The following is a 13,267-nucleotide window of genomic DNA, read 5'->3' on the forward strand; positions in this document are numbered from 1 at the left end:
CAAATGCCCAAAAAATCAGAATTGGCAATAAAACATCCAATCTTTTTCACACTTATAAAATCAAAATTTTTTGGGTAAGTTTGCCTTCAACTTTGCATCCATAAGGAACCAGGAGGAACTTAACTTGCATGGTTTCAGACTGGCTGTGTTGCAATAAACACAGATACAGGCTCTTTTCCAGATGATCTGTTATCATTCTTAGATCACAAGTGAGATAAGGAGACTTGCTCCTTTCCAGGCTGCACAGCCTGTATGTCACTTTAAACACCAGGCTTAACCCTAATTTCTCTGTTTCATTTATGTTTTCTGGGTTACATTCAGTCAATCCGCACCAAGAACAAACACCTTCAGGGTCTTTGTTCAAAACAGTGTGAAGGAATTCTGCTTGCATATTTATTCCACTAGCAAATTACCTCAAAAACCAAGAGAATTGTTGCTGAGACATTCCCACAATCATATACAAGGTCTGTTACACAGGAAAGCTGAGAAATCAACATAATGCCTGGTTTTTGTCCTCACTGTGAATACGCCTCTGTCACCTGTTGGCAGCCCAAAAGACAGAATTCTGCAGAATCTTTTCAAAGTCTAGAATCTGAACTTTTGGAATGTTTGTTAAAGGGAAAACAACACTCTGTTCATGTTTTTTTTTGTCTAAATACTTTCCCAAATCACAAAATTTATAAACCTTTTATGTATTAATAATTTTTGTCAGTGTGCTTAGAAATAGCAAGAAAAGAATCCTTGACAAACGAATTTCTTAGGCATGACAGTGCAGGTCTTAATTAAAAATATAATTCAGAGAACAAGAAGCTGTAGACAGCCAGTGGAACAATTTTTCATTGAGAGAATGAGAACAAAACTAGTCAGTGATATCATTTGAGCTTTTCTAACTCTTATTACTACACAGTCTGATTCTTAATTTTAGATGAATAGAGTATTAAATGCTTTTAAGGATCTACAAAGCCTGCTCTCTCCTTCTTCTTTGTCCACCTTTGTTGAAGTTTTAAATTATATATTATCTTTTTAAAATGTAACATTTCCTCCTAATTAAACTCTTCCAAAGGTAAGGAGGTATTCTTGTTTTTATAGATCATAACAATTGATTGGGGGATTGGGCTAAATGTGGTTTTGTAAAATATCAGATTGTCTTCAGGCCACAGGGGAGTCTGTTCTGCTTTACCTCTACATATGAAAAAGAAACCCAAAAGAACCCCAGCTTTACAAATCAGAGTTCAAAATTTCACAATATGTCAACACACAGGGGAAATGGGACAATCAGGCCCATCTCCCAGGCATTCCTTTTGGTATGATTTCTGTAGCTATGAATTTTGGAGTGTTTGCAGCCTTTATATTTAAAAAAAAAAAAAAATCGCCAGCCCTGTGTTACTATCCCAACAGGTTTTCATCCCAGCAGGCACATCAGCAAAGGCAAGCAGTCACTAATGAATGACTATCCACAGAACTGTCATGGAGCACCTTGCCCATGGTTGCACAGTAAAATGCTTTGTTTAAGTCACCATGGAGATGGCTCAAATCACTGGATTTTCATTTGAAATTGTTATTCAGGATCTATATAATTTATTAATGTCGCTTGTTTGATAGGTGGTGACTTATGGAGAGAGGATAATGCAGTCATTTCCAAGGATGTGACTGTTCCATTAAAGCTGCTCAGCCAAATGATGAAAACTGAGCCTTAAAATTGGGTAAATAGTGCTGGAGAGAAATGATTGCAGAACTTCTTTTGTCGTATTTGCTCAGACCTTAGATAATCTGAGAGTGATGCTGTAGTTACACAACTATCAGAGAAGTCAGCTCCTCCCTTAAAACACTGCATGAAATCCTTTTGTCGTTGCCTTGCATTGAGTCCAGGACTTGGGAGGAAATGTCTCGCATGTTTGCTCAGATGTAAATTATTATGAGTGCATGTGCAAAATTCCTCAGCTGATTTGAAATAACAGAATCTCCACAATCCAAGTGAGCAGCTGATATTCCAGTGATCATTATCTTCTACCCAGTTGCCTACTGTGAATTTGAAAATCTTCATTGGTGACATACCTATTTATAGAAAGGCAGAGAAATAACGAGTAAGTATCTTTGCTTTTTTTTAAATTCTCTTTCCTAATTTCTCTAGAACTTAGGGTCAAGAGTCCCTTTGTGATGGTCGTAATAGAGACTTACATATGGCTTCCTTTGATAGGAATGTGCATACTTCCCTCTATTTTCTTTCTAAGCCAAAATGAAAAAAACCTCAAACAAAAACAAACAAACAAACCCACACCTAACCCACACTTTTTTCTCTTTTGTGCATGGAAAGGGTAAAAACTCCCCTGATTGTTACAACAGAAGTTTTATTTGAGTTATTCATTAAGACTCGTGTGCATCTCCACTCAATCTTCTCTTCCTAAAACAGAATAAACAATCACAGGCTTGACAATTCTTCCAGGGCTGAAACCCAGGATGTAAATAAACAACTGCTTTAGGTGATTTGATGGTGGCTTTTCCAGAAATGTGCCAAGTGTCACAGGTAAGTTATTTTGCCTCTGGGGATAGGAAATAATAAAGCTTTAGATAAGAGTTCGAGGGAAAGGTTACACTAAACTCACATATTTATATTTGTATCAAATACATAATTGATAAAAATGCATTTCCCAAGTCCTACAGGAGCTTAGACAGTATTCTGCTATTGCTAAATTCTGCTTATCATTAAACATAGATGAAGCTTTGTCACATCTTCCAACAACAGATCCTGGGAAGGCTGGGAAAGTTTAATGGAGACCACTGCCCAAATAAACACAGCAATTTCCTGGACAGGATATTTTTGTTTGAGATGGAGAAAGCACTGCAGTTAAATTCATCACTGAGCTTCTTTCTCCCTCTAAACCAGGTCTGTAGTCCCCTTCTGGTTGTGTTTGTGGACAGCATCAGAATGTGTGACACAGCAGTGCACAAACCTCCAAGTACTGGAAGAAATTAATACTGTGTACCAGGAACATTTCCATAATTACACTGAAAGCACCCAGTAATTAAAGACACTCTATTAATAATGTTACCAAAATACACTTAAAGACTTCTAAAGAAATTTCAGACTGGTTTAAAATTTCCAAATCCCCAAAGAGATGAGGAAGCAGCTAAATCTGCATTTGATAAAAGTCCAAAACAATCTCGCTGCTGCATAGTGAATCTTTAAATTCATTAAGAAACCCCTTGTTTTAATTAAAGTTACACCACATAAAAATGAATCTAAAAAACTCATCTGGTAACAAAGACCTCTTCCTTGTTTGCTCATAAGACACAAACTTCAATGCATATTTTTGACAGAATTGCAGAATTCCTCCCTCTGCATTTTTAGATGTCATAGAAGCCTTTCATAGCAAAAGACTGTAACATCTTTACACCAAAAATTGCATTCTATTAATGCTTTTCTGAATGGACCCAGACTCTTGGTGATTTTGTGCAAAAACCAGACTGATTTTTACTTGATGCTTTCAGCAGTTCTATTGGTATGTTGTTCATTGCTCCAGGGTTTGTTTCTCAGTTTTTTTCTTCTTTTCTTTTTCCCCCTCCTTTATTTCTGCTGGTTTCAGCTTTGATCTTAATTGGGAAAAGTTTCTGGTTCACTCAGATTTCCCTGGAACTTTGATAGCCATTGGATGTGCAGAAGAGCTCTTCACAGACTTCCTTGCAGCAATAAAGGTGGATATTTCCCACTCCCTTGATTTAACAAATTTGCGTTTGGGTTGGGTGAGTGCTGGTAGAAGCACCCCCATGTCAAAAGAGTTGTTCTTCCTACCTGGAACTCGCAGGGCTCTTCACTGCAGGCTCTCTGAGGGGGGCAGTGCCTTTGTCCCCTCCTGACGTTGGGTGCTCTGACCCAGCCAACAGAGCCCGAGTGCTCCCTTGGGAGGATCAGAGCTCTTTGTATCCTCTATCCCCAGGAACTGACCTCACCTGGCTGCTGCTTTGCACTGTGGAAGTTTAGAAAACTTTATTCTCAGAAAACTTTATTCCACCTTTCTCTCTGCATCCTTTTTTCTTTTTCAAGTCCTTTCTCTTTTTGGTAATTTCAGCAGGTCAGGCTGAAGTTTGTTGGTCTCAGACTTTGATCAATACATTTCCCTACCAAATATAAGCTAGCTTTTCTTCTATTTTCAAATCAATACCCTAAAGTCTGAAAAGTAGTCAAACAAGATCAAAACCATGGCATTTAAACAATCCTACCATAACAGACTTTTGTTCGAGTTTAGAGATAAAGCTGCTGCTCACCTTGATTCTGAGTTCAGGGGCCTTTATTTCAAATGCAGTTCCTTCAATAAGTTTACCCAACATTTACAAAAATTAAAATGCTGCTGGTTTGTTTTCTTTTAAACCTGTCTTTATATAAGCTACTTTTTTCCCACTTTTTACTTTTTGCTTCAAGTATAGAAAACACTTTCAAAGTCACCCCAGGGAAAGCTCTAAGCCAGAGGACATACAGCATTTTCACTTTCTTTGTGCTTCAGGCTAAGATAGTTTGACTGTTTCATCATCTGAGTAGTAGGCAAAGTATAAATCATGTATGAAAATGTCAGCTGAAATGTTAGTGCACCTTCATGTCATTAATTGCATTTTTTTAATCTTCTGTCTGTATCATCTTCAGAAATTCCCCAACATAAACACAGTTGCAAGTACTAAATACTCCAGAGGGTTTGTTTTGGTTTGGTTGTAGTTGCTTTTGTTGTTTTGTTTGTTTCTTTCTCTTTTGGAGAGGGAATGTTTGTGGATTTTTGTTTGTTTGGGTTTCTCAGTGGTACAAAACTTGAAGAGATACATACTAGGGTTTTTTACAACTGCTTTGCAAGGTCTGGTCAAAATCTCATCCTCTAGACAAGAAAATCTAGGTAAGATTCCTGAAGTACAAAGGAATTCCTGCGGAATTTCACCGTCCAGCAGAACTTGGCCACTATTTTTAATTAGGCAACATGGCACGTCCTCCCTCAGAACTATTTAAATTCCTGTAAATTATACATGTATCTCTAAAGATACTCCAGTCCTGATTGAAATAAATGTAGTATTTGATGTTCCTCCTTTGTGTGTGAGAGGACAGAAAAACCAGGAAAGAAACTAAACTTATGCTATGGAATTCAGAGATTTAATTTCTTCAGAGAATGTGGAGCCCGGTTGGGTTTGGCTGCATGACAGAAACTGGTGTGTTTTATAAACATGACACAGCAGACTTGCCTTGCTATTGAACATTTTACTGCTGCATGTTGGGAACTAAAATGAAACTCTCTCTCTCTCTGCTGGGACTAATGCAGGGGTTTTGTCTGGAAAATCACCTGAATTCCCATATTTCTCTAGATATGTTGTCACTGGATGGACTCTTTCTCTGTGACCTAACGTCTGCCAATTTCAACTATGGAGCCAAAATGTCCTCAGTATTGTCTTTTGTAGTTATATTTGTCCTCTTTCTTGTCTCTTGCTTTTATTAATATTCAATGTAACATAAATTCATTGCTACTTCAGAATCCCCGAAATTGAATTTACTGTTCCAATATTGATACAATTATTAACTTCCTTCTGGAAACTCTTCATCTTAAATCCAAGTTACTGTTGCATATTCCTCTGGCCACGATGCCCTCCTGTTCATTTGCTATTAATATAGAAGTTTTTATGCTTTTTCTTTACCTATGTACTTTTCAGAGAAATGTAACTTTTTTTCTAATGAAATTCTCAGACTAGAGAATTTATTATTATTTTTATTCTTCTTCCCACTTGCCTTGGGAAAGCAGAGACTTTGTGAGCAAACTCTGTTTCATTTTTTCATTGCACGAACACATTCACTGACCTGCACTCTGCTGAACTATGTTAATTTTTCTTATCAGTCTGCCATAGAAAGATAAACTGAGGTGTTTATCAAAATAAAATTTTGTGAAGGTTACATTTCTGCATCCTCAGCTCCCTAACTTTATCCCTTCACACAAAATGAAGCAATCTTCAAGTCCACAGGTTAAAGCAGAATAGTGGCCCTTTCTCACTGCCAAAGATTTTCAGAATAAATAAGAGTTATTCCTGGTCTTTGTATCCTCTGGTTCTCTGGAATGCTGTTATTCCTACATTACATCTTGCTATTTGTTTAAATATGTCATTTTAATTGAATCCATAAGCACAGCAGTAACCTTTTCTGATTTTGTGGGTGTTTCAAAAACACTAATTTTATTGACCCTCAGGCCTTTAGTTACCTGGCTCTTTTTTCCACTCCAGTTCATTTTCTTGATAAGAATTAAAATACTTTCTGTTTCTACAGATGATAAATTTTCTTATTAAAAAACACTAAGAGGCTGAATTCCTTCTTAAAACCATAAGTCGTTCTATCAATCAAATAGATTAAAACTGATTAAAATAAGCTTGAGGGGAAAAAGAAAATAAGACTCAAACCTATCATTTTTGAAAATTTAGCCTCCTATTTTGAATTATATCAGAGAACGAATATAGTGACTTTCCACATACTTTGATAAAAAGGCAGCTCAATACATTTAAAGGATATTCCTAAAAGTCTGTCATTCCGAGAAGCAAAAAGCAAAGGAGATTGGAATCACAAACCAATGGTTTTTTCACTCTCAGGAATTGAACAGCTGATCAATTCTCCTTAAACAAAACTGAAATCACATTTCAATCTGATTTTTATTTTTTAACTGCTATTTAAGAGCATTTGCCATAATTATGTTGAAAAAACATTATTATCCATCAAAAATGCAGAATTTTTCCAGAAAAATATTTTAATTTCTGATTTTAAGATGGAAAAATAAAATCTGTGCTTTCATTTGCTATTTTTCTTCTTAAATCACTTTTATGTATGTTAGAGAGCATATTTGTCTTTCCTTTAATTATCAAATGATTAATTTGTCCAAGTAGTCTGCAATATTTCTTAGTCCAAAATAATAAATTCACAGATTATTGAGCAGGCAAGGCAGCTGCAGATGCTTTTTTTTCAGAATAGTTCTCAGCCATTTAAAGACTCAATAGCTGGGCTGAACTTCTATTGTAATTCCATCACAGTTATTTAGCTAAAAGAAGCAATTCCAGAATTTTCAGGCAAACCCATGATAGCAATTTATAATCCTTAAAATTGTGACACTGATATTACTTTAGACCTTTTTATGGCAAGATTAAAAGGGCTTTAATACCTTTCTCTCACAAAGTGGTGTGGAAATACTGTCTTCTCTGTGTTTCCTGAAATAGCTGCTCAGACTTGCAATAATTTAAAAATATTATCTTGGGAGTTTTCAGGGCACAAAGTTAAAAGATAAATTCTGCTGCTCGTCCAAATGTTAGGATATGCATGCTAATCTGACATTTCTGAGCAAGGGATGGAATAAAAACTTCCTGGAGTAGGATAGAGGCTGTTGGAAAATAGTTGGGATTACTCTTCATGCTGCTCATGAGGAAAACACCAGCATGTGATTAAGAACTACAGATACCTATAACGTCTTTAGAGCTCAGGTTTTGTTTAAGAATCAGGAGAAATTCACGTGCACATGTAATGACTCTCATATAGAAAGTCACAATAGTGCAGACTCTCCTAATACTTTCATTTCTCCTAATACATCTCATTTTATCTCAACATTTGGACTCAATTGCAGTGATTTTATTCTATTGTTTTCTGCTATATTCTTGGCATAAAATTCTTCTCAAATCCAGTAGCATCCTTGATATCAGATGATCCAAACTGACTTGGGTCAGGTATTAAGAACGGACTCAGTAACATCTCATTGGAGATTAGGATGCTCTCATTGAGAGATTGTCGTTTCAGGAATACGTAAAGAAGAGATATAGGGAACTTCTTGTTGGCTGTATGATGAGAATGTCATGGGTGGCAAGGATGGGAGACACGTGTTCATGCCACACATGTTGGAAATTAAGGGAAAGAGGAACATTACAGCACTGGCAACAGGCACAGCATGCAGTATTCCCTGAAATGCAGAAAAAATTATGGTAAAATATTCACTAGTGAGTACATATGGCAACTCAGACCTGGTGATATACCTGTGGCATACCTGGGGATGTTTTTTAAAAAGCTCCCTGGTATCCTTTTGCAGCACAGCCAACTGCATCATACTGATCTTAGTCTATTAAATTCAGGCAGATAACAGGGTCAGAGCATTCCATCTGTTACAGAGCCTCCAGAAAGTCTGGAGCCCAAATCCAATTCTTACACATTTACAGTATCTCCTGTATAGCCACTGGATAAATTGAGCTTTATCAATTGCTCTCCTCTTTCGTACCTGGCAGTCATTTGTAGTCTGTGTTAATGAGTACCAAAATGCCACTCTCACTAACTGGTTTTATATCATGTTGAATTCCATGGAGAATCTTCCCAGCTTGGGCAGCAGGAATCCAGGAAACCTGTTTGCTGTGTCTCAAGTGCAGTTTCAGAGACTGAAAGGATGGAAAGATAAATATTCAGAGGGACACTCTATTAAGGCTTACACTTTTCTTTTTTGGTTTTGGTTATGTAGAGATTTTTGCAATTACTTCTGATGAACAACATATACTGACACTAGCAACGGAACAGCTGAACCTCTCCATCCTTCAGAAGTGGGGAAGGGAAGGATGAATTCACCTTTTCTTTGGGAATCTGCACCCCACCAAAAAAAACGAAAAAAACCAAAACAAATATTTTCTTTTCAGGAGAATGCGGAACTATGGGGTTTTAAAGTATGTACTGTCCATGAGGATTCAGAAGAGATGTTCTTTCCCTGTCTTTTGGCTGAGTATCCAAGGGAAGCGAGTTGCTCTAATAAAAAGGCAATTCCAAGCAATTTAAGTTTACCCCTTGCCTGTTGGGTACTGCTTGATACTGAATTTTGCCTAAAGCTAATGAGTCTTGGGATTACACGAGACCATCTTTTTCCAGTTTTTTTCCAATTTACTGTTTATTTGAATATATTTTAATTAAATTAAACATTGCAGTTTCTTCCTATGGTACTTTGGAAACTCCACATTTGGGCACGTTTGCTCCAGGCCCTTGCAGGTATCCCTGGCAGCTGCTCTCACAGATCAACATATCACAGTACTGAATATAGAAATTGCATTAGTTTGCCATGAGTTGTTTAAATATTCTGGCTGGTAAGATAATGATGTTCTGTATCAGAATTCAGTCATTTCCTCAGTGTATTCTTCTCAACAACTGCCGGGCTATCATTGAATATTGAAGGAAAGGAAAGAATTCTAGGATTTTTATTGCTGCTTCTTCAGTTGTGTCAGGCTGTGGAAGTACTCTTTATATCAGTCAGGACAGGGTTTAGCTCTTGATGGGAATCAACAGTAGTTGCCATCACTTCTTTGGCGATCCCTTTGAAAGTCTCATGTACATTTTAGGTCTGATACGATCATCTCTGTGTCTTGGAAGTCAGTTAAGGCACAGAAAATCTTGCTGCAAGTCGCTCCACAGCAAAAGCGCTGATCTTGTCTGACTGCTGATCATTTACTGAAGAAAACTCCTCTCCCCAGCCTGACAAGTATCAGAAATCGTTGTGTTCTGTAAGTCAGAGATCCATTGTAGATAAAGCTGCAGGTTCTCTGTAGATCATCCCTGTGCTCATCAGGGCACTCATCATCCATGTGATGGTACTCATCAAGAATCCCCAAAATGCAAAAAACATTTGTGAGGAGAGGGAATCCTCCAAAGCCAGAGGAGCGCTGCTGTTGTGTAGATGAACCCACACCTGCCTGAGAAAGGAGCTGAGACTGCACAGCCTGAGCCCTTCTGGCCCTGCTCTCTTGCACATGGTGCCCCACAGGTCTCTGCCAGGCCCTTGGTTTTTCCTAAAAGCAATTTATCCTTGTTGGCCATGCACTGAGTGAGGGATCAAGATTCCTGTACCCCTAAGGCTGACTGGATTCTCTGCACCAGGTTATCAAAGGATTCATTTGACCCATGAGGTAACAAAGCTGTTTGAATACCGGTCTAAATGATATTCTCAAAATGTGGTTTCAGAAATGCTCTTTCTCATTCTTTTTTTTTCTTTTTCCAGCCTGCAAATGGATAGTAAATGGAAGTGCAAAAGCAGAATGCAGCAGCTTATACACAGCAGAACTGGGGAATCTTTTCTGGGTAGTTATTAAAAGCTGTTAGGTCAGTATTCGTGGCATCTTATCCTATTTACTCCCAGTTGATAACTCAGCTGGATGCTGGAGTTTTACTTGATTTCCAGCAACCAAATCAACATTTGAATACAAGTCTGACTTAAATAGACAGAAAATAATTATATTTAATAAGCATGTGTTAAATGAGATGTTGAATGTTCTGAACATGAGAACACAAACAAACTCTTGAGAGAACAATTGCAGAATTGAGTGCTCACTGCCATGATCAGCAACCTCCCATCTGGAACTCTGCCACTGATCTCATTCAGAGAAAAGGTAAGCCCAAAATTAGGAGCAGCTTTTTAAAAAGCTTGTATTACTTTAATTAACCTTTGCTCTTCTCTAGTTTTTCACCATGACAAGAAGATGTAGCAGCTATGCTGTCAGAAAATACTGTCAATAAAGTGTCCAGTGTTGTTGCTCTTGTTTAATGAAGCATTTTTTTTCTGTTTGAATTTTAAGTGTTTAACAGTTTAAAATACTTTCCCAGTGAAGTACACACAGATTAATATTTCATTACAAGAATTTTATTACACCACGTTCTATCTTTTAGAAAAAATCCCCCAAAAAAGGATGCAAATTTTCTCTCCATCCTCTGTAAAAACAGAAACAGCAGAAATTAGGGCTCTCTAACCCAGGGTCTAGCTGAGAACAAGGGTCTGTTGAGCTGCCAAGTGGAGGCCAGTAGGAAGCATGCGGAGAAATGTATTTATCAGTAATGTGGTGATACTCTGCCATCCTCTAACCATCCTCACCAAAGGAAGGGCTCTGTTCCACAGTGCTGGTAGATTTTTTTGACTTGTTCCTCTAATCAGTGCTGTAACTCCCATTGTCTTAACACTCCCTGAGTCTGGAAGCAACAAGTTTCATTGTTAAACTTTGTGTTTTATTGAGAGCTATGTGCCAAATGAAGAATTACCTCTTTTTGCTTGTTTCGAAGCCATCGGTTGTTGGGGTTTTTTGATGCACTCTGGTTCTTGTGTTCCAGCAATGCTGAAATGTAACTCTTGTTCACTGACTCCATGCCACTCATGACTTACAGGCCTTGATAAAAACCTGGAGGCTTTTGTGCCCACTGGAAAAAGAACTTCTTCAGTTTAGCTGTAAGGAAATACTTCCCCACATTTTACTTTTCTATGCTACTATACCTTGTACTGTTTTACTGTTTTACTTTTTCTATATGAATAACCTGTAATGCACAAAGGATTCAAAAGCATAGAATGGGTTCCTGTCCTAAAACAATGATGTTTTCAATTTTGTTCTCTCTCCATTTTCTAAAAATTCAATTGCTTTGTGTTTGCCTCTGAGCTGATGTGTTTGCAGAATTGTCTATCATAATTCCAGCAACATATTTCTATGCAGCTTGGTCAGAGCCCAACACTGTAGATGCAAATTAAGATTTTTTTTTTTTCCCTCATTGTGCATTGTTTTTATGTCTATCAACATCATATTTTAGCTGACATTTTATTGCCACTTTCTCAAATTTGCAATAAAATCTCGTTTTATTGACATCAATAGATGAGAAACAGAAAACCTTGTAACTTAGTGAAGTTTTATTTCCAGTTTTTTCTGAATATAGGATCCAGTACAAGCATCCTCCACCATAAAAGCTAACCTAGACCCCCAAACAACTGAATTTATTTAGAAACCTTTAGCAAGGGATGTTTCCGAAGCCCTTTGGCATGGTGTTGTTAATCACAACATCTTCTCTTCTCCTCTGTCCGTCTTATCTGGACTTGTTTCAATTTTTGCCTCCTTTTAGATAATCCCATGGTAAATGATCAGCTCTTCCTCCACTTCCCTTCCTGCAGTTGTGGTTCAACCCCAGCAGCAGCTCAGCCCCACACAGGCACCAACTCACTCCCCCAGAGTGGGATGGGGGAGAGAACCGGAGGGGTAAATGTGAGAAGACTCGTGGGGTGAGATAAAGCAGTTTAATAGGTGAAGCAAGAGCCAAGGAATTAATTCAGCTCTTCCCATGGGCAGGCAGGTGCTGAGCCATCCCCAGGAAAGCAGGACTCCATCAGGTGTGACATCAAACCAGCACACCACCACCTGCCTCACACCAGACGTGCAGAAAGCAACTGGTCTGGGGAGCAGGAGCTAAAAGTGGAGTCTGGTTTCTTTTGGTTTTCTGGGTTTTGTTCTCTAAATACTCCTCCTCACAACCCACTGACCTCGGCCGTTCCCTCTCCCCTACGGCATCCTCATCAGACACAACCAGCAAAGGAATAGGCCCATATTCCTCTCTCTTCTGAGGCAAAATCTGCTGACTGGACAACACTTTTATGTCAGCAAGTTTGCAAAAATATTCGAGTGGTGATGTGCTAGATCCTGTAAGTGTGAATCTAGTGCAGTGCACAGCACCAAATCATATGGGAGGCTTAGGAACAGAAGTTGCCACATGTAAAATGCACCGTTGCAAAAAACCCTACAGGAAGCAAGTAAAAATCTAATCTAAGTAGCTTTGTTTACTGAGGAAGAGTATGTTTTGCAAACAAGAACAGTCTAAAGATAATTATAGAAAAATAAGAATAACAACATTTAGGTTAACATTTACCATAAAAGAACAGAAGCATATTACTATTGAAAAGGCTTGGAAAACACCTCACAAGAATGTGCCATTGTGGTTTTATACTGAAAGTTCTATAGGTTATCCTTTTTTTCCTGAGCCAAGTGGAAGAAAGATTTCTCTAAGAGTTTGTGTGCCTTTCCATATGCCACAGTTTAACAGACACTAGCAGGTCTGTTTATATCATCATTTTTCTCTCTTAAAAAAAGGAAAAAAATTGCTCTTTGCTAGTTTTCATATGTTCCCTAAAGATTTTCATCTTGCAAATAAAAGAGCTTAATTATTTCTATAATGAAAGGATTAGTGTTCCCATGAGCAGACTCTTTCTGTTCAAAAATCATTGTAGGTGTAATAAAATGCAAGTAGTTCATGACCAATGCAGCTGCTTCACAAATTACTGGAGTTAAAAAAGTAAGGAAATAATAAAAAAACCCACCCAACCAAAACCCAACCAAACAACAAGAGAAAAGAGATGTTTAAAAGAGAAGATTAAAAATAAAACTAAAGACTAGTGCCATTAATGGATAGGGGCAATCAGGTCAAGACCACGGAGAATAAATTAGTTGAGAA

At 37.7% G+C, this 13,267-nt stretch overlaps 1 long non-coding RNA gene across 2 annotated transcripts in view; it reads left to right on the plus strand.

Moving 5' to 3' along the window:
- LOC121665282 overlaps positions 1-13,267 on the plus strand; it is an 80,540-nt gene that overhangs the window by 52,125 nt on the left and 15,148 nt on the right. The window contains exons 1-2 of one of the 2 annotated variants that reach the window (XR_006016314.1): positions 1,044-3,693; positions 10,014-10,093. This is a non-coding gene — a long non-coding RNA (uncharacterized LOC121665282). Of the gene's footprint in view, positions 1-1,043; positions 3,694-10,013; positions 10,094-13,267 lie in introns of those variants that run through there. The other variant, XR_006016313.1, reaches the window with a different exon arrangement.

Source organism: Corvus kubaryi, unplaced genomic scaffold (assembly GCF_017639235.1).
Source record: "Corvus kubaryi isolate FWS band 111438036 unplaced genomic scaffold, C.kubaryi_AGA036_p1.0 37322, whole genome shotgun sequence".
NCBI lineage: Eukaryota > Metazoa > Chordata > Aves > Passeriformes > Corvidae > Corvus > Corvus kubaryi.